This window comes from Pteropus alecto, unplaced genomic scaffold, assembly GCF_000325575.1.
Source record: "Pteropus alecto unplaced genomic scaffold, ASM32557v1 scaffold206, whole genome shotgun sequence".
NCBI classification, from domain to species: Eukaryota; Metazoa; Chordata; class Mammalia; order Chiroptera; family Pteropodidae; genus Pteropus; species Pteropus alecto.
In genome coordinates, this window is record NW_006438906.1 from 1,209,388 (window position 1) to 1,235,004 (window position 25,617).

Here is a 25,617-nt window from a genome sequence, read left to right on the forward strand (position 1 = left end):
GTCCTTAAAGCAATACAGATAGATTCAATTCAATCCCTATTAAGATACCAATGGCATTCATCTCAGAATCAGAATTAACCCTAAAATCTATATGGACCCCCCAAAAAACAAAGAAATCTTAAGAACAAAGAGGGAGGTATCACCTTCCTGATATCAAACTGTACTACAAAGCTACGATAACCAAAACAGTATGGAGTACTGGCATAAAAACAGATATATAGATCAATGGAACAGAAGAGAGATCCCAGATATAAATCCTTGCTTATATGATCAATTAATATAAGACAAAAGAGGTAAAGATATCCGATGGAGTAAATAGTCTCTTCAATAAGTGATGTTGGGAAAATAGGACAGATACATGCAAAAAAATGAAATTAGGCCACTTTCTTATACCATATACAAAAATAAACTCAAAATAGATTAAAGACTTAAACATAAGACCTGAAACCATAAAACTCCTAGAGAAAACATAGGCCGTGAACTCTTTGACATTGCTCTTAAGCATCATCTTTTTGAACATGTCTCCTCAGAAAAAGGGCAAAAGAAAAAATAAACGAATGAGACTACATCAAACTAAAAAGTTTTGCACAGCAAAGAAACCATCAACAAAACAAAAAGACAACCTACTGAATGGGAGAAGATATTCACAAATGATACATCCAATAAGAGGTTAATATTCAAAATATACACGGAACTCTTACAATTAAACAGCCCCTCTCCCCCCCCAAAAAAGAATCCAATTTAAAAACGGGCAGAAGACCTAAGTAGACATTTCTCTAAAGAGGACATACATATGGCCAACAGACATATGAAAAGATGTTCAACATCACTAGTCATGAGGGAAATACAAGTTAAAACCACATCAGATATCACCTCATACCTGTCAAAATGGCTATCATCAATAAATCAATAAGTGATGGCAAGGATGTAGAGAAAAGGGAACCCTCATACACTGTTGGTGGTATTGTAAATTAGTACAGCTACTATGGAAAACAGTACATAGATTCTTCAGTAAATTAAAAATAGAGCTGCCACATAAAACACTAATTTAAAAAGATATATGCACCTCTAGGTTCACTGCAGCATTATTACTAATAGCCAAGGTATGGAACAACCTAGATGTCCATCAACAGATGAACAGATAAAGATGTGGTATATATAGAATGGAATAAGAATGAAATCTTGCCATTTGTGACAAAATGAATAGACCTAGAGGGTATTATGCTAAATGAAATAAGCTAGACAGAGAAAGACAAATACTGTAAGATTTCACTTATATGAAGAATCTAAAATAAAAAATGAACAAAACAGAAACAGACCCAGAGATATAGAGAACCTCCTAACGGTGGCCAAAGGGGAAGAAAGTAAGGGAAGGGAAAAATAAAAAAATGAAAAAAAAAAAAAGAGAGAGAAATAAAAATGGCAAAAAAGAAAAGAAAAAAAACATTAAAAAGTCAACAAAGATAAAAAGGCAGGTTGAGGGGAAGAGAAGAAGGTAAATACTTAAATTTTTTTTCTTGAAGCACAAACCATAAAAGAGAAAATATAAAGTGAACTTTATCAAAACTGAAAACTTCTCATTGTTAAGAGAAAAATAATCCAAAGATATAAAATATATCTTCTAATATATTTGTTTATAAGCAGAGATAAAGGACTGAAAACAGAATACACAGTAATTAAGAAGGTAAGTTTTAAAGAAAGATCAGGGTTCAGGTTCCAGTACTGCCAATTATTGGCTGTGTATCCCTTAGACAAGTTAGTATCTCTGAGCTTCAGGTACTCAACCTGTGAAATGGGAATAATAATATTAACTACCTCATAGGGTTATCATTAAGATCAAATAAGGTAATGCACATAAAGCACTTAGAACAATCCTAATACATGATATTTTAATAGTGGATATTTCCAATGGTTAGGGACAATTTTTACATTTTCTTTTATATATCTCTATATCTGAGTTTTCGAAATAATATATTGCATATTTTAAATAAATACAGAGTGAAACAAATAAACCTAATTGTGCACAAAATTAGTAAAATTATTTCAGGTGACTTTAGAACTCAGTATTCTAACTGCACATATTAGTGGAATATGTTCTAGAAACATAAATTACTGCAAAAATTTTAGATTTTACTTTTTCTTATTATCAGTAATATCAGTATCACTATTTTGAAACCATTTCTATATATGTCCAATATAGCAAATAAATAATTATGTTTATATTTTAAGGAACCAAATTTTTTTATGTAAGACAAAAAAAGATAAGCTATTAAAGTCAAGTAAAAACTCTAAAATTCTTAAATCTAAATTGTAAAAATCAATATGAACTTGTGATTTTTAAATATATTTGTAGAAGCAAGGACAGTATCAATGAGCACCCAGGTTTTGAGTTCTCAATATTATTTCTGAATTAATTCTTGGAGGAATGGGCGTTTTCAGATGTGCAGGAAAAATTCATAAGGTGAACCTGGGCCATTGGCTGTGCATGAAAGCAAGAAATCTTTCAAAGATTTACAGAACATGTCAAAAAGCTACCAATTTGAAATTATTCCCACAGATCAATGAAACAACTTGTGTATCAAAAAGAATGACTATAATTGTTTCAAACTAATGGTATAAATCCATGAGGGTATGATGATACTCAAAGACAAAAGGTCTTTAGAAAACCAACCGTTTTCTACATAACCTGTTACCATTAGAGATAACTGCTATATCAACTCTTTACTTTGAAACTGGTAGTTACAAGAAAGGAAGCATTCATCCTGCCTTTCTAATAGGAACTACACTTTCAGGATTAATTCTGTTGATGAGGGAAAGCTCTTCTTTACAGAAGAACGGCACATCATAAACATGACAGAAATAGCATGAGGGTACAATTTCATAACCTCTAAATAACTGATTCAAGTATCATCAATGGATGCTAAACTATGAAGGTTATTAGTGAACTTTATAATAGGGAACACAACTAGAATCACTAAAAGTGTAACGACCAATCATTATCCACCTCCTGATGTGATGCAAAAGGAGGTACACAACACCACTTGTGTTCCTGCCCCCCAAACAAAAATATGAATTAAATCAAGCTTCTAACCATTAGTTTACAAGAAATAGAGAGGATCAAGCAAAAAGACAACACAAGAACTCACAAATTCTGAATATGCGGTACCTACAAGACAAAGGCCTGGTTTCTCTAATGAATCAATAATTTGAAAAGGAGTAATTATCATATGTTTAGAAAAAGGACTTAACAGACATGAAAACCATGTAATTGTACGTTGTGAACTGTGAATGAAATCTGGAAAGTGACACTTTCAAGATAAAAGAAGTTTTACTATGGGTGGTATTAAATTATATTAAGGAATTACTAATAATTGTTAGATGTGATAACATAGTGGCTATGCTTTTAAAAGAAAGCCTTATCAGTTAGAGATGCATAATTATTAATTTACAGGAATGTTTGAGATTTTGCTTAAAACTACTTCAGGCATTTCCTCACTCACCAAAAAAAGTAGGAGAAGAGAGATCAGTCAAATATTGAATTAACCTTGTGGCCAATGATTCAATGAATCATAACTATGTAATGAAAGCCCAATAAAATCAAAACTCTAGACAATGAAGTTCAGGTGAGCTTCCCTAGTTAACAATACTGTGACACATAGGGTGACACATCCTGACTCAAAGGGAAAGGACACAGAAGCTTTCAATTTGGCACCCTATACATCTCTTCTGGCAAGTTCTGATTTATATCCTTTTGGATATAATGAAACTGTAATCGTAAGTATGTACAGTACTTTCTGAGTCCTGTGAATCATTTTAGCAGAATGGGAACCCCCAAATCTGTAGCCAGTTGTTTCAGATGTGCAAGTTGCCTGGAAACCCTCGAGCTTGTGGCTGATACCCGAAGTGAGGGCCGTCTTCTGAATGACTGTGCCCTTTACCTGTATAGTTTGGCCTAATCATGGGTAGTGTTCAAATTGCACTGAATCTATAAAAGATGTTTCGGGGACAAATGAGGAAATTTGAATTAAGTACTGGTATAATATGACATTAAAGAATTACTGTTGATGGTTGAGTATGATAACAGTATTGTGTTTATAAAGGAAAATGTCCTCATTTTTTAAAAAGTTACATAAGTATTCTCATATGAAATGTCTATAATTTAACTTTAAAATATTTCAGAAAAAAATAAGACAGAAAATATCATTAAACCTTGTCAAAGGATACCCAAGAGATTGTACACAATTACTAAAACCACTGTTAAAAAGAGTGTAGTAAGACACTAACAAATAAATAGAATTCGGTAGTAAAGAAGTCCATTATCTGGCTTACTTTTTTTTTCTTCAATGGAAAAATGAGCTAAATAATTACTACTTCTTTGCTCTCCCTCTAAACGCTGGTTTCCAAATCAAATTTTGCTGTTCATATGAAAAACTATCTCTGCCTGATCACAACATAAGACAAAATTTCTCAGGCTTCATGCCTTATTCATTCAACAACTGTTTAATAGGTAGCTATTACTGCTTGGTACTACTCTAAGTGGCAGCAGTAATAGGACAAAATCCTTCATTAAATCTAATTTTAGTGGCGAGAGACAAACATTAAGTATAACTGAAGAAATAAAAGTTACTGAGAATTCCTGAATAAAATGCAGTATGTTAGCTTTAGAAAATAAACCTACTATTAAGCTAACAGGGGAAAAGAAGTTTTATGCTCTAATGAAGCACTGTATTGAAAACTTAAATTTTCAAAACTATATGTGAAGCCTCATGTAGGTTTCAAAATACTATCATATATATCATCTTATCTGAGCCTCACATGCTATGAGATATAAGCACTTATTACTATTTTCATTTTATAAATTAAAAAGTTCAAGGCTGAAAGAGATGGTTAGTTTTTAAATGGAAAACCAGAACTAGAATGTTAGATCTTCCAATTCACTGCCCAGAATTCTATCACAATACAACCTCTCATGGCAAAAGACAGTAATCAAAAAGCTTATAATAAAGTAAGAAAAAATCCCAAATCAAACTTCATGCTATAATAAATTCAGAATATTACTATTCAAAGTACGGTCTTTGGACCATCATCATAACCTTGGAGCTTGTTTAGAAATGCACAATCTCAAGTCTACTGAATCAGAATCTACATTTTACCAATATCTCCAGGTGATCCATATGCAACCTAAAATTTGAAAATCACTGATCTGATTTGAGAATCACTGTCTAACAACTTTCTATGATGCATTGTCTATGGTATTAAAATCACTTAAAAATAGAGTAAACTTTGATGGAAGAAATTAAATATTTCCAATTCTGAAAACTCGCAAGCTACCCCTAAAGTCCACTCCATATAATAATTTGTAATTTGGCTAACAACTGACTTTGAATCCCACCCATAAAAAAGGATCACTTATAAAAAGTGACATAGTATAGTCTACCAAAAGAATTTACTGCTCATATCCTTCCCCAACCAAATTGTAGAAGGAAATGTTAACACTGCAAACTATAGGAAGATGTTAGGATTAAGAAGATTCCATTCTTATTAATAAAAGGAGAAATGAAAAGGATACAAACCTTTCCTGGGACCAAGACCATGATGATGAGATGCAGTATAAGATAAGCCGAGCCAGCCTGACCTTAAGTCTCCAATGGGTTGTTTTCGGAGGCTAGGGATAGGCCAGCCAGTAGTAATAAACAGAAAAAGACTGGGAGTTAAAGGTAGCTGAAGAACGAGTTTAGCATCCAGCTCTCTAACTCTGTTGCCTTCTTCTATTTACCCATCCAATCCAATGGTAACAAAAATTTTTCCATTATATTTGTCTATGTGTTATGAGGGAACTTCTAAATTATGGTAGTTATGTAAGGATTCTCAAATATCTAAGAACATACCTTTCACAAATATCAAGAATGCACTGGTCTATGGCCATGGTACCCTGAACAAGCCCAATCCTGTCGGATCTCGGAAGCTGAGCAGGGTCAGGCCTGGTTAGTACTTGGATGGGAGACCACCTAGAAAGACTAGGTGCTGTAGGCGTAAAATATAAAAAAAGGGATTGTAAGCTGACAAGGTCCTTGCAATCTGTGAGGTCAGCCAAGGGTTGCCTCGCCTAAAAAAAAGAAAGAAAACTAACAGAAGAAGAAAAACAATATTTGCAGTATAGTTGAAGTCTAGTGGACATTCTATATTTCATAATCCTTACAAGGATCGAACATCTAACATCTCAGAAGAACACTTCTTAAAGTCAAAGTAGTCCCTAGTCATCTTATGGAAAAAAAGTTTTTAACATGCTTTAATACACAACAGAGAAAATCAAACATCCCAAGATTTTTATGTATTTATATAACTTAAGAGATAAGGGTTTAATGGTCGATAGGAGCCACACAAGTCCAAATAGGGCAGAAGGTTTAAAAACAAAGAAACACAAAAACTACATACTCCCTTACAAATGTTCTAGTTGCTTTGAAACATTCATAACTTTAAATAGATGTAATTTCTCCAATATTGAAAATGTTACCTCATTCTTTTAAATGTATCTAATGAAATTTAAACAAATGTGTGATACCCACTCCCCCAAAAAATACATGAACAAACTGTTGTTTAACAATGCAAATTTACATTTGTTTTTACTTGATGATGTATTTACATTCCACAGAATTGTATCCTAATTATATACTACTGTATAATTGAAAATAAATTTTTAAAAAAACTTCCAAAATATTTTCACATCAGTCTTTCCACAATCCACAAATATTCTTGATAAAGTTCAACGCTGTAAGAACTAGAAATCAACAAATCTTTCTAATCATATTTTGGTAGAAATGCTAAGTTCTTAGACTGATTCATTATGAATTGTATCTAACTAATACTGTCTACACAAGAAAAGTCTCTCATTGTCAAACCACATCATTAACATTTAGTAAAATGTACACATCAATCATAAATCTGTTGGCTTCCCAGTTTTGGAAAATATATGTAACCTGTGTATAAGACACAATTCAAGCTGCTTTAAAAACCCTCTGATCTACGGCCATGACACCCTGAACAAGCCCAATCCCGTTTGATTTCGGAAGCTAAGCAGGGTCGGGTATGGTTAGTACTTGGATGGGAGACCACCTAGAAAGACCAGGTGCTGTAGACGTAAAAAATAAAATAAAAAATAAGGGATTGTAAGCTGACAAGGTCCTTGCAATCTGTGAGGTCAACCAAAGGTCGACTCACCAAATAAATAAATTAAATAAATAAATAAATAGATAGATAGATAGATAAATAAATAAATAAAACCTCTCTGGCCCTATAGCTCCAAAGACAACAGGACTACAACTCCTGAAAAGTTTGCCTTTCTAACCAAGGAAATGTTGGGCCTAAATTTCACATTAGATGTCACATTACAGATGGATACATTACTGTATTTGTTAAAAGAGGATGTCTAGCAGAAGAGAAGAATTTCTTTGATACAAAAAGGACAAATCATGAAAAAAAAGACTGAAAAACTCCATTAAAATTATGAATTTTTCTCACCAAAAAGACCATGAAGAGATGAAAAGACAAGTCACAAATTGGGAGAGGGCATTTGCAACCCATAAATTAAATAATTAGTATGCAAAATATTTAAAGAACTCTTAAAAATCAGAAACAACTCAAAATAAAAATAGGCACAGAACTTGAAAACATATTTCACAGAAGCACAACCAATGAATATATGAAAAAGATGCTCAACTACGGGAAATGCTACTAAAAACACAAGATATAATTTCAAACCCACTAGATTAGAAAAAAATTAAAAGTCCGACAATATAAAGTGTTGGGGAAATGAAGCAACCAAAACACACACTAGCTTGACTCAGTAACCACAATAGTCACATTCACCATGAGCCAACTCAGTGACTCAAACACTGGAAGTGTTTGGTAAGCATTAAGCAACTGATAATGACCAATCCAGAATTCTGAGAACACATTTGTAGTACTGCCAAATACAAATTTTGGCCCTTAATGAGCTGGGTCCAACCTGACTCAGCAATATAAATCAAAAAACTTTTTGTCCCTTATCCAATTTCTCCAGTTTATTTTGTTAAGTACAAAATATTCAGGTATTCATTTCCTCCTATAAACTAATGACATCTTAACCAAAATTTTAATGATTTATCATTCTAGTGACACTACTATTTCAATGAGAACAAGTGGTTTAAAACAGAATTGTATACTTGAAATCTACATAATTTTATTAACCAATGTCACCCCAATAAATGTAGTTAAAAAATAGTAAAGAAAAACAATAGTTATGAGATGTAACATACAGCATAGGAAATATGGTCAATAATATTATAATGACAATAAATGTAAGATGCAAATTCTGGTCAAAAAAATAATAATATTGTAATAACTATGTATGATGTCAGGTGGGTACTAGACTTATCGAGGGATCACTTTGTAAATTATATTGTCTAATCGTTATGCTGTACACCTGAAACTAATGTAAAATATCACATGTTGACTGTAATTAAAAATAAAATATTTTTTAAAACTAGTTCTTATACTTTAAATTTACTTGACAGGAATTAGAATGGCCCTGTGACCAACTAAGAGGGGCAAAATGGTATATATATAACAGATACAATAAGGGGCATTAAAGTCGGACAAATCTGAGCTCAAATTCAGACTCTACCATTTTATAGCTATAACCTTAGTTATTTAATTTGTTTCCTTGACAACTAAAAAGCAAGTGTATCACCACCTGCCTACCTAATCTAATTGTAAAGATTAAGTGAGATTATGTAAAGTGCTAAACAATGCCTAGCTCATTACCATAGGTCCAGAGTTAGCACCTTTTCCTTTGTAAATCTTGCTACAATCACCTAAAATTTTTAAAGCTTGAAATAATCTCTCAATTCACAGGAAAATATTACTTTTACATTCAAATTATTTTCCTATATTACAAGAAACTGTGTGCTACAGGTTAGAAGAGCAATACTCTCCTTTTTCTAACTGAATGGCTCTTTCCTATAAGAAATTAGACTCTGGAAAAGATGATAGATTTTCACTTATCTTCATGATACAGAACCAGAGATTCCCATGCTATGTAAGAAACTAAACTCAATTGATTTCTAAGCTTCAAATCAAAAAAAAATTTTTTTTGAGTCTAAGAAAAAGCTATTTAATACTTTAAGGTATTGAGTACTACCTTTTGCATTTATTGAGAAAGACTATCTAAAGAAGATTATCTGATTAATGAACTGATGGTTGCCTTTTATGGTTTTTGTTAGTCTGTAGAGAAAAAATTTACACTTAAAATAATCTACATATGAAAAATCTCAAAACATTCAACAATATAATTAGAGAACAGGAAAAATGTATAATCTTACACTGTGGGATAATTAAAATATATATAATGCTAAAAATACTTGAGAGAATTTTAGTCACTGAATTAAACTTCAGGAATCTCATTTTAAATACCTTATTACAGTCAAGACATAAAACATAACACAAGATAAAGTGACATCTGCCAGACCAAAAAGTGTGAACCACCATCGATGAGAACTGCCTAAGATCTAATATTTTTTTAATCAAGATACTATTATTGTCTTCTTCGAAATCAAAATGAAAAATAAAATCTTTCAGATATACAGAAAATGTCATGATGAGGTAATGAGTCAAATACGAAACAAAGAAAAATTTAAGAAGTTCTAATATTCACATACTTTAATTTTTTCTTTTGTCTTCATTTCTAAAACAATATTTTATCTTCCAATGAGGTCATAGCAAGTTATTTGCTGTGCAGTGATAGATGTTCACTAAAAAAAACATTAATTTCCCATTTCCATAATTATGACTCTTAATGCAACACACAACAGGCATTCAATAAATGTTGAATAAATAACAAAAAATAGGACGGATTAGAAACAAAAATTTAACTTATAAAACTCCACTAAAAATACGTAAACGCAGACAATGTAATCTTTGGACATTTCACAATCTCTGCTATAAAATAATACAGGAACTTTCAGTTTAACTAGTTTGAGACATTAACTGGAAAAGGCTAGCTATCACTAGACTAAGTGCCCTGTTTTTCCCACCATCAAATCTGACAAAATTCTAAAGAAAAACATCCATATCTATCCAAATTCTCAAATACTAATACAGAATTGAGGAAAGAGAACAAAATATATTTAATAGTTAAGTAACTAAATTACCAAATCCAGTTTTGCAACACTCTACGCTGTCTTAAAAACTCTAAATATCAGTTAATATAAAATCCATTTTTATGCCCAGCCATACTTTTAAGAGACTAGTCTGGAAAACAGTACATGTGACGGTAACACAAAGACCAGAGATAACTGATATAGATCAAATAAATGAACTGTATAACTTGATATTCCACAAGAAAGATCTAGGGCTTTTTCTGAGGCCCAGATGGACTGTACAGGTAAGACTCCACCCAAGAAACAAAAGAGGCAAGATAAACATACCTAAAGACCAGACAATGTCAAAGATATCCCCAAAGATCACTCACCTCGCGTTTGGTCTCCTCCCCTTCTCCCAAATCTCATCGCTTCAGGGAGAACTAAATCTGCACCTCACGTCCCCAGCTCACCCTCAACTCCCCATCACTTACCTTCTTTACTGAAACCTGAATCCCTCTCCCCCGACATCCTCTAATTCCCATCGAGCTCTCAGTCCAGCCAGATAGATATGTACTGCGCCTGTCTTCCAGGAATGTATTAGTCTCCTTAATCCGAACTCATTTTCCCACATTACATCTGCCCTCAGCCCCTCCAACTCTGGTCTCCTCACTCCGACCCTTCACCCTGAATCCTTCCCAAGTCAAGGAACTCTGGCCTCTTCCCTTTCCAACTCCCTCAGCGGCAGCTCCTTTCATCCAGCAGGGCCTCTAGCCTATTCCCCTGGTTCCCTCCCCCATCCATCTCGTGGTACCGGTCCCCTTCCCCCAACTCCGCCCCTCTCCCCCCAAAAGGAGGCCCCCTCACCTGAACGCCGCTGCCGCCGCCGTTCCAGTAGCCAAAAGGTGCTGGCGCCAACCGACTTCTCAAGCCCGGTCCCTCCTGAGCCCCTGACGGCCCCTAGGGAGAGCGAATGCCACCACCTTCAACTCTGCCCACCCAGGGCCAGGCCGTCACCGTAGCCACCGCCAGACCCACAGCCGCCATGTTGAAGTCCTACTTCCCTCCACCTTCCCCCCATCGCTCCGCCCCTTTAGGCGTCTGACGTCATGGCGCCGCGTCCACCCGCCCCTCCCACCTCGGCCTATGGGAGGAGCTGACCGTGAGATCCCTAATCTCTCTTCCAGTGCTCAGCTACTGCTGCCTGGAGCGTTGCAATTGGACCGGGTGAACTCTGCTGACCCAAAGGTAGGAAAGAAAGGAGAGAGTCACTAAGAGAGTAAAGCGTAGGGGTTGGAGAAGCAGATTGAGGCAGAAGGGTCAGAGTGAGGGGACCAAAGTTGAAGGAGCGGAGGGCAGATGGAATGCGGGAAAATGAGTTCAGATCAATGGGACTAATACACTACTGGAAGATAGGCACGGTAGACGTCTATCTGACGGAATCCCAGGATCCTTGAAACACAAAGGGACGCGCAAAGATTTATCAAGAAGACCTATTTGGGAATCAGCATGTCTGGCTTCTGGTGCCCGGTCACAGACCTGGTAAAAGGCCCACTCTTGCCGGTAATGGTGTCACTTTCCCCATTTACAAATGAATGGATTGAAAGGTGACCACTAAATCTTTCTCCAATTCTGACATTCAACCAGTTTAAAAATCAGGTAATCCAATTCCAAACCTTTACTGCCTTCTGCGCTTATTGAGTGTCTTCCAGAATCATATGCATGGAGGATTCCTTACTGAATGAGATGAATGTTTGTTCACGAAAGTTTCTAAGTAGTGGAGGAAATAGAAGCATAAACAGTTGACTCGTGGAAGAGTAAGAGGGTGATAATGGCGCATCAGTTGATCTAGAAAAATTGACTTTTGGCTAAGGGATTTACATCTACACTTTCTATGTACACAAAGTGTGTGTACACTCTCATGCCTAATTTTCCAGCCCTGTTTTCTCTCCAGAACTCCAGAGGAGATAATATTTGTACTCTGAAAAGTTCAGCAGTTTTAACTCACAATGAGAGAAGGTGGGCATTCCAGAAGTGGGGCGGGGAGGGTAGTTAAAGTAAGCAGAGAATAACAAACCAACAATTCTTGATTATTTGCCTACTTAATTGAACAGGTAATGGACAGCCACAGAAGATTTGTGGAAAGGTAAAAGATTCACACCTGAAATAAAGCAGAAACAGCGGGGATGGAGACTAGGGGGATGAACTAGAAAAAGACTTAAGAGAGTGACTCAACAAGACTTAGATATGGAAGGAGAAATAATGGAGAAGGAGGAGCCAAGTTTTGGGGGTCTCTTACTAACAGAAACAGGAAAGATCTAAGGTTTACTGAAGTCCTAAGGGAGAAAATAATGAGTTCACCTGGCTAAACTGAGATTAAGATGATGGCACGTTTTCTGGAGAAATTTTCAGGAGGGGATGTAAGCTTGGAAATCAGGAAAGAAGGAGTACACGTGTAGTATATTGGTAGTCCTTGAACAAATAAAATTTCATTCATTTAACAAGTATTATTGAGTTCCTGCAATATATCAGGCACAATTCTACACACTGGGGATACAGAAGTATGTAAAAGAAACCATCTTACCAAAAGAAAAAGTAATTAATTTTTTTAAATAAACAAACAAAAAATCCCTGCTCACAGAGCTTACATTTTAGAGGGAAATAATAATAATGGTAACAGGTGTTAAGAATAAAGCAAGGGAAAGAAGATTGGAAATATCCATGGTTGACATTTACAAAGGATGGCCAGGGAAAGGTGACGTGACTAAAGACCTTAAGGAAGTCAGGAAATGAGTCATTCAGATATGTAGAAGAAAATGCCAGACCAAGGGAACAGTAACTACCAAGGTCCTAAGGTGGAAGCTCACCTATGTTCTAGGAACATTAAGCAGCCTAGTGTGACTAGAGTGAAATGAACAAATTACAGAGTAGCAGGAATTTAAGTCAGAGAGTTAACAGGTGGCTAAATCACATAATGTCTTGTAGATCTTTTCAGGACTTTGACTTTTACTCTAAGTAAGCTGAAAGCCATTGGAGAGTTTTGAGCAGAGAAGGGAAATGATCTAACTTTTTAGCAAGATCATTCTAGCTATTACACTAAGCAAGAAGGGCAAGGGTAGAGACACTTAGTGGTTACTGCAATAACCCAGGCAGGAAATGATAGTACCCTATCAGAGTGGTAGTAGCAGTGAAGGTGATTTAAAATGGTCAGGTTCTGGATACCTTTTGAAAGTAGAACCATAAGAATTTACTCACAGATTAGTTGCACAATGTAAGGAAATGAGAGGAGTTAAGGATGACTTTAAGATTTTTGACCTGAGGCAAATTCTTGCAGGTTTGGCTAGAAAAATGGAAATTCAAATTAAAATTTCTGATGATAGGACCCTTTGGAACACTGACAAATAGGGCATGGGAAGAGGAAGCAGAGAAAGAGATAGAAAAGTAGTGGCCAGAGAAGTAGAAAAGGAATCAGAAGACTATGGCGCCATGGAAGTTTAGGAAGGAAAAACCTTTGGAGGGCTGGGCCTATTCATCTTCTCTCAAAATAGGACTCCCTGAGACCAAAGACAAGCCTCCCCTATCAGACAGGGACTTCTTGAGATTCCCCATCAGAGGTCTCCTGATACAATAATAATATTTCTTTCTCTGCCTTTTGCTTTAAGTGGGGGCCAGTTTTCTAACCACCTACTCCTAGGCCAGCCTGCTGTGTGCCACCTATCCTTAAGAAATAGGAAGGAAGTGGAGACATTTCCTTCCTGGAAAAACAAATAATTCACCTTCCTAGGAGTGACTCATAGTTGTCAGTTGCCAGATATGAATCCCTGTAGTAACTCACCTGTGGCCAGAAAAGACTGAACAGGATGCCAGCCCTCTACTACCCCTACCCTGTGTCTTTCCCCTCCCAGTGCATCTAGACATTGGCAGCACACCTGCTGTTCTAGAAACAGCATTTCAGGCCAAGAGGCACCAGTTCCACTCCCTATTTTCCTACTCTTTCTCTCTCCCTTCATACACTAGACTTTTAGGGAGTCTAAGAGCAGAGACAGGAAAGACAGACAACCAACTCTACAATCTTTTATTCATTTAGCTGTCCAGCATTGACTAAGTCCTACCATGAGCCAGGCGCCATGAGTCTACAAAGATGCTCTCAAGGAGGTCAAGTGAGGGAATCAGACAGTTGTACAGATAAAGATGGTACCTGGCAGATAATCGCCTGAGTTCCCTAAGTAACACATTCCATGCCTGAAGAGTAGAGAGGAGAGAGTGTTTGGGTGGTTTTGAGAAATTGAGGAAGAGACTTCATGGAGAATTGAAGCATTTAAGGTAGGCCTTAGAGGACAGGTAGAATGAAGGGTGCCAAAAGCAATAAAAACAAAGCAGTTTGAGCAAAGGCATGGATGCAAGAAAGTTCCAGGAAAATTCAGAATCACTAAGTAGTACAAAGGGTATATGTAGAAAAGCAGAGGGAAATAGGCTGGCGAGACCAAGAGAGAAGAAGCATGGCTTGGGTTTAACAGTTCTAAAGCTATAAATAAAGTCATTGGCACCTTTTTTCCAGGGAAATCCAATGGAAAAGTCAGGATGAATCATTGGAACCTTGGAGGTGAGACTGAAATCCTTTGCCCTTTCTCAGAAACACAAGACTACAATTAAGGACTCAGGTCTCTGGGTAACCTCTGAGGTTCCTTCTGATGTTAAGACCTATGTGATGACTATCATATGAAGATGCAATTATCCTGAATGGATAAAGATGATTTCAAATTCCAAAAGAATGAAAATATAAACATATACACAACAACTCAATAATATTAGAAGATAATACGGAAGAATATTTTTTGAATCATGAGTGGGAAGAAATTTTCTGATCGGGACACTAAATTCAGAAGCCATAAAAGAAATAGTTGATAGATTTGATAATGGCCCAAAAAAAAAAAAAAATCTACACAAAGTGAAAACATAAACTAGAAAGAAAAATATTAGTGACCTATATAACAGAAAAATGGTTAATTTCTCCAATACACGAGAGCCTCTACAAATAATTAAGAAAAAAATGGAATGATTCAATAGAAAAATATGGATATAACTTATTCAAGAGGAAGTTCACTAAAGAAGAAACACAAATAGCTCATAAAAATTGTTCAACATCACTGATAATTTTAAAAAATGAAACAAGGCCCCATTTTTCACCTAACAAATTGGCAAAAGCTAAAAAGGATTAACTGCATCCAGTGCTGGCATGGATGGAGAAGCAAACATTAATGGCAATATAAATTGGTGAAACTTTTTTATAGAGCAATTTGGCAGTGACTATCACAATATATTATGAAGTTAAAAAGCAAGTTGCAGAATAATGTCTGTTATATCCATTTTTGTAAAAAAAATTATATATATATGTATGTATATATATTTACATATATACACATATATATTTACATACATATATACACATATGTATACATACATACATACATACATACATACATATATGTATATGTATGTATGTGTGTGTGTGTGTGTGTTTAAGCACAGATAAAAGACTGAAGGGATATACACCAAACTAAATTGTGGCTCTGGAGAGAGCAGGACTTGGCTGGAGGTGGGTGGGCAGCAGAACTTGGGACCAAGAAAGGAGGGGAAGTAGAAACCATGTAGAAGATGGGAGCTACTGCTGGAAAGTGCTCCCTCAGCCATAAGAGGAAAAACTACCCTGATTTCTCTCTTCCTCCCACCCTTCAATGTCCTGCCAGTGCTTCCCATTGACTGAATCTAGCTAGTATCCAGTTGGCAAAGGAGCTGGGAAATGAAGTTTTTAGAAGAACAGAGAATGGGGTTTGAGAACAAATATGTAATAACCAACTTCGAAAAGTTATTGAGTAGTTTAGATGGAGAACTAATATGATAAGAGCCATCCTGTAAAAGAATAAAAGCCAATTAGTCAATAGTAAATAGTAATAGTAAAAGATAATTAATTTTATTATTTTTAAATGGTGTGAGGAGACTGTCCTGGCACTGAGCTAAAAGAACCCTGTCCCTAGTAATTTATTCAGCTAATAAACTGAGGTATACTATACGCCTACCCCTATGCTGCAGTGGGAACAAAGATTAAATAAGACCACATTTCAATCATCAAGAACCTTAGGATGAAGACAAACATGGTAACAACACAATAAAGTTAAATGATCTCAGTGAGCTCCAGGACAAGACCAGCTACTAATCTAACCTGTACCTTTGTGCAAAATAGAAAAATGTACCCTGAGTAGATGCAATGCCAACGTATACAGCTTGTCAAACTGAGAGCAGCTGAATTTCATTCCTCTCTAGATCCCTCAGCCAGGCACTTTTGTGCAGAGCACAAAGTACACATCCATACATGGCTGCCCTGCATGAGGAGGTAGAGACTGGCACCTGTGGAAGGAGAGTTGCAGTGGCCTATGAAGATGTGCACCTGTGCAGCAGGACGCTCTGGGAGCCCAGCCTCCTAGCCCAGAACATGATTAAAACTTCAATGATTTTATTTGCTTCTGATGCTGCTGTGACCAGGAGTTGGCAAAGAGAACCTCTGAAAATTTGGAAAGGCTCCTTTGGAAGGAAAAATTGACAGATGGTGTTTATAGCTTTGCTTTGGTTCTCCCGTTAGAGTAAATGCCAGATGTTTTCTTCTGGTTTCCAAGATAGTATGTGAGATTTAAAACGTTCCTTTGCCCAAAGATAATAAAACATAAATACACAGTTAAGTATGAGCACATGGGCAAGTGAATCCTGTGCGGGGGAGGGGGAGGTTCAGCAAAGTTTGATTTGCTACTGTTGTGAATCCAAGGTTTGTTATTACCATTCCAGTCTTTTAAGTCAGGTAACAGCATCAGTAGATTTATCCAGCTAGAGGACACAATGTTATGTGGCCATTAAAAAAGATGTCATAAAAGGCAAACTTATAGGCCCAGTAAGTGATTGCCAGGGGTTGGTGAAGGGGGATGAATAAGTGAAGTACAGAGCATTTTTAGGGCAGTAAAACTATTCTGCATGGTACTGTAACAACGAATACATAACATTATGCATTTGTCAAAATCCATAGAACTGTATAACACAGTGACCTTAATATAAACTATAGACTTTAATACTGGTTCATTAATTGTAACATTAAATGTACTAAATTAATGCAAAGTATTAATAAGGGAAACTGGTGGGGCTGAGAATACATGGAACTCTTTACTATTTGCTCAATTTTTTTCTGTAAATCTAAAACCGTTCTAAAAAAGTCTTAAAAAAGATGTTATAGAAGTATGTAAATATGAAAAGGTGCTTATTAAATATTGCTGTTAAAAAAACTAACAGTATACACAAGATGGTCTCATTTTTGTAAAATTATACACAATATAATTTTGAATTTGAAGTTCCAAAGGACACATGTCAAAATATTCACAGTGGTTAATTCTTGCTGGAAAGATTATGGGTAATTTCTAATTTCTTCTTTTTGCTTGCTTATTTAAAAATGCTTTTAAACATTTTTATTACACAAAACACATGAGTAGTTTCCCATTGTAAATGGTTCAAGCAATAGGAAGTATATTTTAGTATATTACGGTGTGCTCCCCAGATCCCCACCCTTCAAAACTGAAACATTCATTCCCCCAACTGCTGGGAGTGTTAATAGCTGATAGCTTGCACCCCACACAGACTTACTTACCAGAGAAAAGCTGCTTCATTTAAAATCATGCCTTCTTCCCTAGGGCAGCCCACGTTCAAAGACCTGGTTACCCTGGCTCCAAATAGGGACAATTCTGCAGGGCCATCCTAGCTCCAATTCCTTACATGGAATAGACTGAAGCTTTTTTGTGAATGCATTCATTGCAGCCTAACTTCTCCTGCCCAATCCTGTTCCCTTCACTTTCCCACAATGATCCTGAAAGCACTCTCCGATAAACTTTCAGGATTCAAATCTGTCTGCTTCCTAGAGTACCTGATTAACAATAATTGGTGCCAGGAGTGAGCCAAGAAAGCAAACTCTGAAATGGGATTTGAGAGTTGGATCACTCACCAACCTGCTGGCAATGAGGATACTGCCACTAGAGGTAGGTGGAGCATGTTAGACACTAGCATGTGATAGTAATAAAATTTTCACTTGTGGCAAATTGGTATGTTTTGCCCGAGGAAAGGAATGTACGGGGGGTGGGAGAGCATAATGTATCAAGCTCTGAGAAGTAATAGGATGTTTTTCGTTGAGAGTAGTAGGTTGGAGAAAGACTATAAATGCTAAGTACAAAAGTCAAAGGGCTTTCTTCGCAATGTATAAAGAGACTTTCTTCTCCTGCAGCCAGATGGCGGAAAAACCTGATGATCAAGATCAGGCCTAGGACTTTATAAGATCTGCAGAGCTCCAGAGAGGTTGAATTCTCAGCCATAGTAAATTGACTATACCCAGATTAGAGACCTGCTTGGGAAGGATTGCAAATGGGAGACATGGGATGGCAATATCTGGGTCTATCTACTTGAAAATCTTGAATCTCCAGTTTCCTCTGTACCTCTGGGCCTTTATAAGTTGCTCAATTCTTGTTAAAGTTTAGTTCTCCCCCTTGCTTAAAGATGTTGGAGAAATCTCTGCCTTATAAGAAATGTGCCTCCCCATCTAGATCTACCCCAACATCCCAACCTGGCCATTAGACCAATAACTAGGATTAAGTAACAACCCAAATGGCCAGGACCTGATATGGGGGGAAAGGGACTATAAAGGAACCTAAAAGAGCAGTAGAACTTAACTAATATGTACCGACAGAAGCCAGGAGAATATAAATACGACTGCATTCTGAGAATTCTGAGGTTCAATCAAAGTGGGGAAAAGTTGAACCTAAAATTGGAGGAAGAGGTTATCAATATGGGGTTGTTCTCCTGAGACACAGGATATAACACACTGGCAAGGACCCTGAGAGAGTACTAACATGTTGCTAGGATGGTTTATAAGAGCTTGGGGAAAGCACAGTACATTTCATAATATATAAAATAGGAATGTCAGAACTGCTGTGGAGGATGGTGAAATTAGAGACCAAAAGGCTCAGCAAAGAGAAAAGTTGAAGTGGGTACAGCAGGTAAAACCAGAAAATTCACCAAATGACTCTTCCACATGAGGGCCCTAAGGAATTATCTGAGGAAAGAAGTATTAGCTCAATGGTAGCTGCCTCTGCACTTTCAAACAGAGCTCCTTGGTGGCAATGGGAATGATAGGATCCCAAAATAATAGAGGCAAGATGGCAGCACTTAACCATCAGAAGCAACTTAGATGCAATTATCATAATAAGCAGTGAGGTTGAAATGACAGCCAGAAGGGCCTGACCTGCAGAGAGCTATAGAGATGGCTAATAGTATACGATGTTCCTAAGGTCAAGATGGCCAACCTAGCAATCAAAATCTAGGCTAGAAGATCGAGGGGCCAAGTCATTCATTGCCCAGTTCCTGGACCAGAAGCAGTGTTTAGGCCTGGAACCCAGTGACTGAAGAATAGGCCAGGTCTTCAGAAGGAAGAACCCTGCAACACCATGGCAAGTACATATGGCAAAGATAGCCCCAATTTTTCCCCTAAAGGATGTACTATCATTTGCTTGGGCAGCCATACACCAGGGAAAGTGGAATATTATCTCAGCAATTCAAGAACTATTGGACACAGAGTTTGAGATGAAATTGATTCTAGAGGACCCAAAACAGCATTAGTGGTCCCCAGTTAGAATGTGAAGACTAGATAATAAATGGAGTCCTGACCTAAGTTCAGTTCACAATTAATCCACTGTGTGCACAGATACACTCAGTGTTTGCATATCTCTGGTGTCTCTTTGTCCAAATTTCCCCTTTGTATAAAAGATACCAGTCAGATTGGATTAGGGCCTACCTTAACCTCACTGTAAACTTAGACCTCTTCAAAGGTCTATTTCTAAATACAGTCATATTCTGTAGTACTGTGAGTTAGGACTTAAACATATGAAATGGGGGTGTGGGTTGGGGGAGACATAATTCAGTACATAACATATTAATGCATATCAGAGAGACTCCATTACATAAGAGGCACTACAAAACCAAGTAAAGAAAATGACTCAACCAGTTGATAACAGAAGGCCTTTGTCATTGACCACCCCATAGAAGGCACAATGGGCACATAAACAAAATAGCCATAGTGGCAGGAATGGAGGCTTTTCATGGATCCAACAGCATGGATTCCCATTCACCACGGCTTTCCTTTTTCCCCAAATTGCCTATCAAAGAGATTTGATCAATTTAAGCTAGAACCAAAGTATATGGAGGTATCTGTTTTGCTGTGTCCTTACTACCATTTTAAATTATCAATTTTTTTGACTTTGCCAGAGGAGTGATCAACAGTTTTGGGTTGGATTTTAATTTGTATTTCCTTGTGTTGTGTATTTCTTTATAGGGTTTCAGAACAGGCCTCCCCAAAAAGTGCCACTTTGGCATGTAAATTATTTTGAGTTGAAGGTTATAAAGACCCTGTGGGCTCATGAGAAAAACCTCATTAATAGTAGGACAAACCAGTGTTATGTATTTCCCTAAGAGGTGGGGAGAGGGAATATACAGCATCAACCTTGATGTATTTTGGTTAAAAATGTTCAACCTGAACTAATCAAGCCTTTAAATTTAACTTTCACTTGTAGGAAATAAGAAAGAAGAACAAATTAAATGACAACTCAATGAAGAAATCAGGAAAATTCAGAAAGTGGGACATTCTACAGAAAAACTGGCCCAGGTTCTTTAGCAAGCTAATGTCATTAAAAAAAAAAAGAAAAGAAAAGAAAGGAGAAATACACCTAAAAATACTAAAACAGAAATGTTTATGTTATACATAAATATTTTTCATTGTTACCGTTTTACCAAAATAAAAATTTTAAAAACTGCTCTGGTGTGGGATGTTCATAGTCGGGGAGATGGTGTGTGTGGAGGGGCAGGGCCTATATGTCAACTCTCTGTATTTTCTGCCCAATTTTGCCATGAACCTAAAACTGCTCTAAAACATAACGTCTATTAAAAAATGCTTTTCTAAATTTAAAAAGGTTTAAGAAACATAACAGATTCAAAGATTTAAACTGTGGTCTGTGCTTGGATCCTGCTTTGGACAGACTACCTGTATAAGTCATTTTTGGTACAAATAGAGAACTTAGAATGAGAATTGAGAATTAGATCATTTTTGCTATGTAAGAAAAGAGATTTAAGAATGTCTAAAATTAAAATACTTTGGCATAAAAAAATTGAAGAGGAAAATCATTGACTAAAATCGTTTTTGTTTTGTTTTGTTTTGCAGTTTTCAAAACAAGCTCTGGCCAGTTTTATTAAAGAAAAAATTTGCATGAGTTACTTTTCACCAGTCTGCTTGGCATGCTTCTAATATCAGAATCACCTGGATCAATGATAGCTAGGGTGCATACTCTGTAATATTTTCCACACACTGTGCCCAATTCAATATTGCCACTGTAGTGAAGGACACCAGTCTTGGCCAACATGGCTCAGCACTCTTATTTCAGATTTCCTCAAGGCTGGGCAGTTCGTTGGCAAGGATGGCCAGTTTCATTTTGCCTTGTCTGATCATTCTCAGAGTCTGCTTGTACCCAAGCACGTACTTTACATTTTTCAAAACAAGTTGAAGCCTAGAGTTGATGGACTCTAGCAACTTTTTCATCTTCTTTGTGGCCACCATCTCCCTGACTTAGTTGGTGGATGGCCCCCAACCAAGAGCAGCGGCCAAGATGGATGGCAGCAAGAAAGACCTATAGAAGTTTTAAGAAAATTGTTCATTTGTTCCTAAAGTAGTTACTTCCTTTCATAAAATCGTTATTAAGTCAAATTTATTCTTTTTAATCATTGGCTTAAATTAAATAATTCAATTATTAAGTACTATAAAAATATGCAAGTGTTTCTGACCTGCGCTCTTGATTAATTTTACTTTTGACCTATGTTATTACTGTAGATTAAGTTTTTCACCATATTTAAATACATTAGAACTAATGGAAAGAAAAGAGTGTTGAAGGAACATTGTAGGTCAGCTCATTTTAATAGAGTTAGCACTATGAGCTCAAACAGACCAAAAAAATAGACGTAGAATTTAATGGTACCAAATTATAACAATTACTGTCTTAGGTTTATTTAATATTTATTTTCTTTTTGTTAGTCTACTACTGATTACTTTTGGATTACTAGTTTTTATTGAAGAATTAATTTTATCATAAATACAAAAGGATATACAGTGAAAAGTAAGTCTTCTCACAGACAGCCCTAACCCCCAGAGTCAACTGATACTATCGATTTCTTGTGTAAACTTCCAGAAATATATCTTTTTTACACAAAGAGAAGCCTATTATCTATTACACACTTTTTATTCTTTCTTTCTTTTTTATTACTGTGTATTTCTTAGAGGTCATTCCATATTAGCACATTATACCTTATTCCTTATTCTTTTCTAACAGCTTCAGAGTATCCCATTTCATTGATATATCAGAACTCTATCCATTCATTAATTCAACAAGTATCTATCTTTTGCACATCCATTATGTGCTAGTGAGTGAGCAGAGACCCAAGCGAATACACAGGGAGGGGACACTTAGGGAATAGCAAGTACAAATATCTAAGACAACAATATGCTTGTCATGTTTAAGGAGCAGAAAGACCAATGTTGGTGAAGAGCAGTGAACAAGGATGAGAGTGGAAAGGAACGAGGTCAAAGAGGAGGACAAGAGCAAAGTCTTACAAGTTCATGTTATTTTAAGTGCAATGGGAAATACTTGAAAGGTTGAGAGCTGGGGTGTGGTTTATTTTTTATTTTAAATCACACTGCCTCCTGGGTAGTGAATGGATAAAAATGCAAGAATGAGAACATGGAGAACAGTTAAGAAATTATTACATAGTCTAGGCAAGAGATGAGTGTAATTTACACTAGTGAAGTGGTAGAGGAAAGAGGTGATCAGATTCTGCATGCTTTAAATGTAGACCTGATAAGATTTGCTAATGAATTGGCAACAACCAAATCAACAGTCTAGACCTGATTCCAATCAAAATACAACAGAAGTCCACTGTTTAGGTTGTCCTGAAACACGAGAATATTCTATATGTTGGGTGAATACGAGAGTATGGGAGATTGCTGGAAATAGGTAGATAGTTAAAAGAAAACTAATATTTATTAAACATCTGTGCAGCAATTAGAGTTCTGAGGTTGCAAGTAACAGAATTGACTCTGGCTAACATAATATCGAAAAAAGAACTCATTGGGAGGACATGGGGGTGCTCAGAGCCTTGAAAGGACAGCTGTAGCTCCGAGCCTTAGAAAAGACAAGAACCAGGGATCTAGATGGCAAGAACTATTGGAGAGTCTCTTCAGGGTGCCACCTGGGATGAATCTGCTCCAACCATTCTCCATCTCTGTTTCACTCTGAAAAGGATTCAAATTACAAAAAACGAGGGTCTGACTGGCCAAAGTTAGGCGAAAAACCCAGTTGGCCTAGGCAATAGGGCACCTTGATCGATAGATCCATGCTTGGAATGCAGCAGGGAAATGGTAATTCCCCAAAGGAAATCAAAATATGCTATTAGAAAAAGGGATATTGGATACTAGAACAGGCAAAAACAATGGAGTCCACCACAATTTAACATGTGTTTGGCTCCTCATAATAACCCTCTGTAATGGGTATTAACATCTCTCAGAAAGGCTCAGAGAGGTTATGGAATTTGCCCGGGATCTCAAAGCAACTAGGCAGAATAACAAGCATTTGAATTCAGGTCAAAACTCTGCTTTCAAAATTGATGCTCTTTCTATTACACCATGGTAGAAGATTGAATTTCCAGTATTCCTCAGTTTTCCCATCAGTAAAAAGAAGTAATTATTTGTTGTGGGTCTCCTTGGTAGCTTGGACATACCAGCTAACTTATGCTTGCAGAGCATGGCCTTGAAAGTGTGTAGCCTCCTAGTTCCTTCATTTCTTCTGTCATTGATTATAAGAAGGGAAAAAAGCATGCTGCAATGAAACACACAATATTAGGCACTTTTCAAATGCTTAATATGTTCTATATAGTGTTTTATGTCCATCTTTGTTTTTAATTATTTTAATGGTCTCATAAGGCAGACAATATTATTAACTCGAATTTACAGCAAAAGAAACAAGTTTAGAGAGTAGAGGTTATTGCCCAGAATCACTGGCTTTCAAACCCAAAGTCCTTCAGACTCCAAAACCGTTGCTCCAAACCACTATACTGCACAACCCACGTGGAGCTCGGTGCCTTTTTCTGCACTGAAGCCAGAGGACTGTCACTTTGCCCACCACTCTCAATGAGAGGAGGTGGTCTCAGTTTCCTCACCTACATAATAAGGGAGTCTGATATTCTTATCTTTGCCAGTCCCTCTAATTCTGATTTCTGCTTCCACTGGCAAGGCAGAGCTGAGTTCTGTGTTAAGCAAATTCTGTGTTGTTGGAATCACCTGAAACGATTGCCTAAAGTTAACATTAGTACAGCGCTTTACCGAGTGCTTCAGACATTAATTCCATAAACCTTAGTGGTCCTTGCCCCTGTATCTCCCAGCTTCCAGAAACAGGCTATCTGTCAGGTGATCATAACTCTTGTGATTCTAACTCAGACCAGAAGATTTACCAGGAAAAGGAGAAGCATTTCCAACTCGTGTGAGAGATTAGAAAGAAAAACCCTGAGTTCATGCTGATTTCCTGGAGATATCACACTCAGAAACACTGAGATCCTTGACAAACACAGACAGAGGGATGATGAGCAAGGTCCACTTAATGGACTTCGTGCTGGTGCTGGGCCAGCCGGGAGCTCTGAACCAAGAGGCGTGGCTTTTTCCAGTAAAGAAGAGATCGCTCTGTAAAGTTGGGGGTGGGGAAGTGGGCAGCGGATCAGTCTGAGAAATGGCTGGGTAAAGTGAACAGTGATGTACAACAAAGAGTAGTTGATAAGAAAAGTAGGCAACTTTCTTCGTTTTCTACTTCTCTTGCCCCCATATTTAGCTCTATTTTATTTCTTCCCCATATTCTTGAGAGAGTAGGGAGTAGATGAAGTTGAATGGAAATTGCTGCTTGATGGCAAAAAAAATGAATGCATCTATAGGAATTTTTGAGCATTTCCAAACAGCCCAGAACAGTCTCATTCTAGATGGCAAATATAAATCTGAAAAATCAATTTTTGCTCATGATTTTTCATTATAGGGAATAAATTTTAACCAGATCAATATATATTATTACTAGAATTCTGATATAATGTCCTTAGCCTCTATTTAAGTATAGAAAAGATATTCCCATGCTCACCCTGATGACTCAGCCTTGAACTTAAGTCAGGTCTGTGAAAGGGAGATAAAGCTGCAAAAGTCTCCATGAAGAAGAAAAACAAACTTCTTCAGCTAGAGTAGGTTTCCAGCCAGATGCAATACTTGAATGTTGGTTGGTGGCCAAGAATGGGCTGATGTCAAATGGTCCTCTGATGTTTGCCAGTCCCCAAGGTATCAGGGCACAGTTGG

At 36.7% G+C, this 25,617-nt stretch overlaps 1 protein-coding gene and 3 pseudogenes across 3 annotated transcripts in view; 2 read left to right on the forward strand and 2 right to left on the reverse strand.

Annotated features, from left to right (window-relative positions):
• The window catches only part of UBAP1 (ubiquitin associated protein 1), a 58,774-nt gene extending 47,556 nt beyond the window's left edge, over nucleotides 1-11,218 (reverse strand). The window contains exons 1-2 of one of the 3 annotated variants that reach the window (XM_006916055.3): nucleotides 10,983-11,197; nucleotides 10,610-10,697 (exon numbers count right to left, since the gene is read on the reverse strand). The gene's annotated coding sequence lies outside the window, so the exon portion shown is untranslated. Of the gene's footprint in view, nucleotides 1-10,609; nucleotides 10,698-10,982 lie in introns of all 3 variants that reach the window. The other 2 variants (XM_015592641.1, XM_025049738.1) reach the window with 2 other exon arrangements.
• On the forward strand, nucleotides 5,915-6,033 carry LOC112483127 (annotated as a pseudogene).
• On the forward strand, nucleotides 7,020-7,138 carry LOC112483121 (annotated as a pseudogene).
• Nucleotides 11,219-21,436: 10,218 nt separating the features above from the next.
• On the reverse strand, nucleotides 21,437-21,801 carry LOC107195938 (annotated as a pseudogene).
• Nucleotides 21,802-25,617: the final 3,816 nt, after the last annotated feature.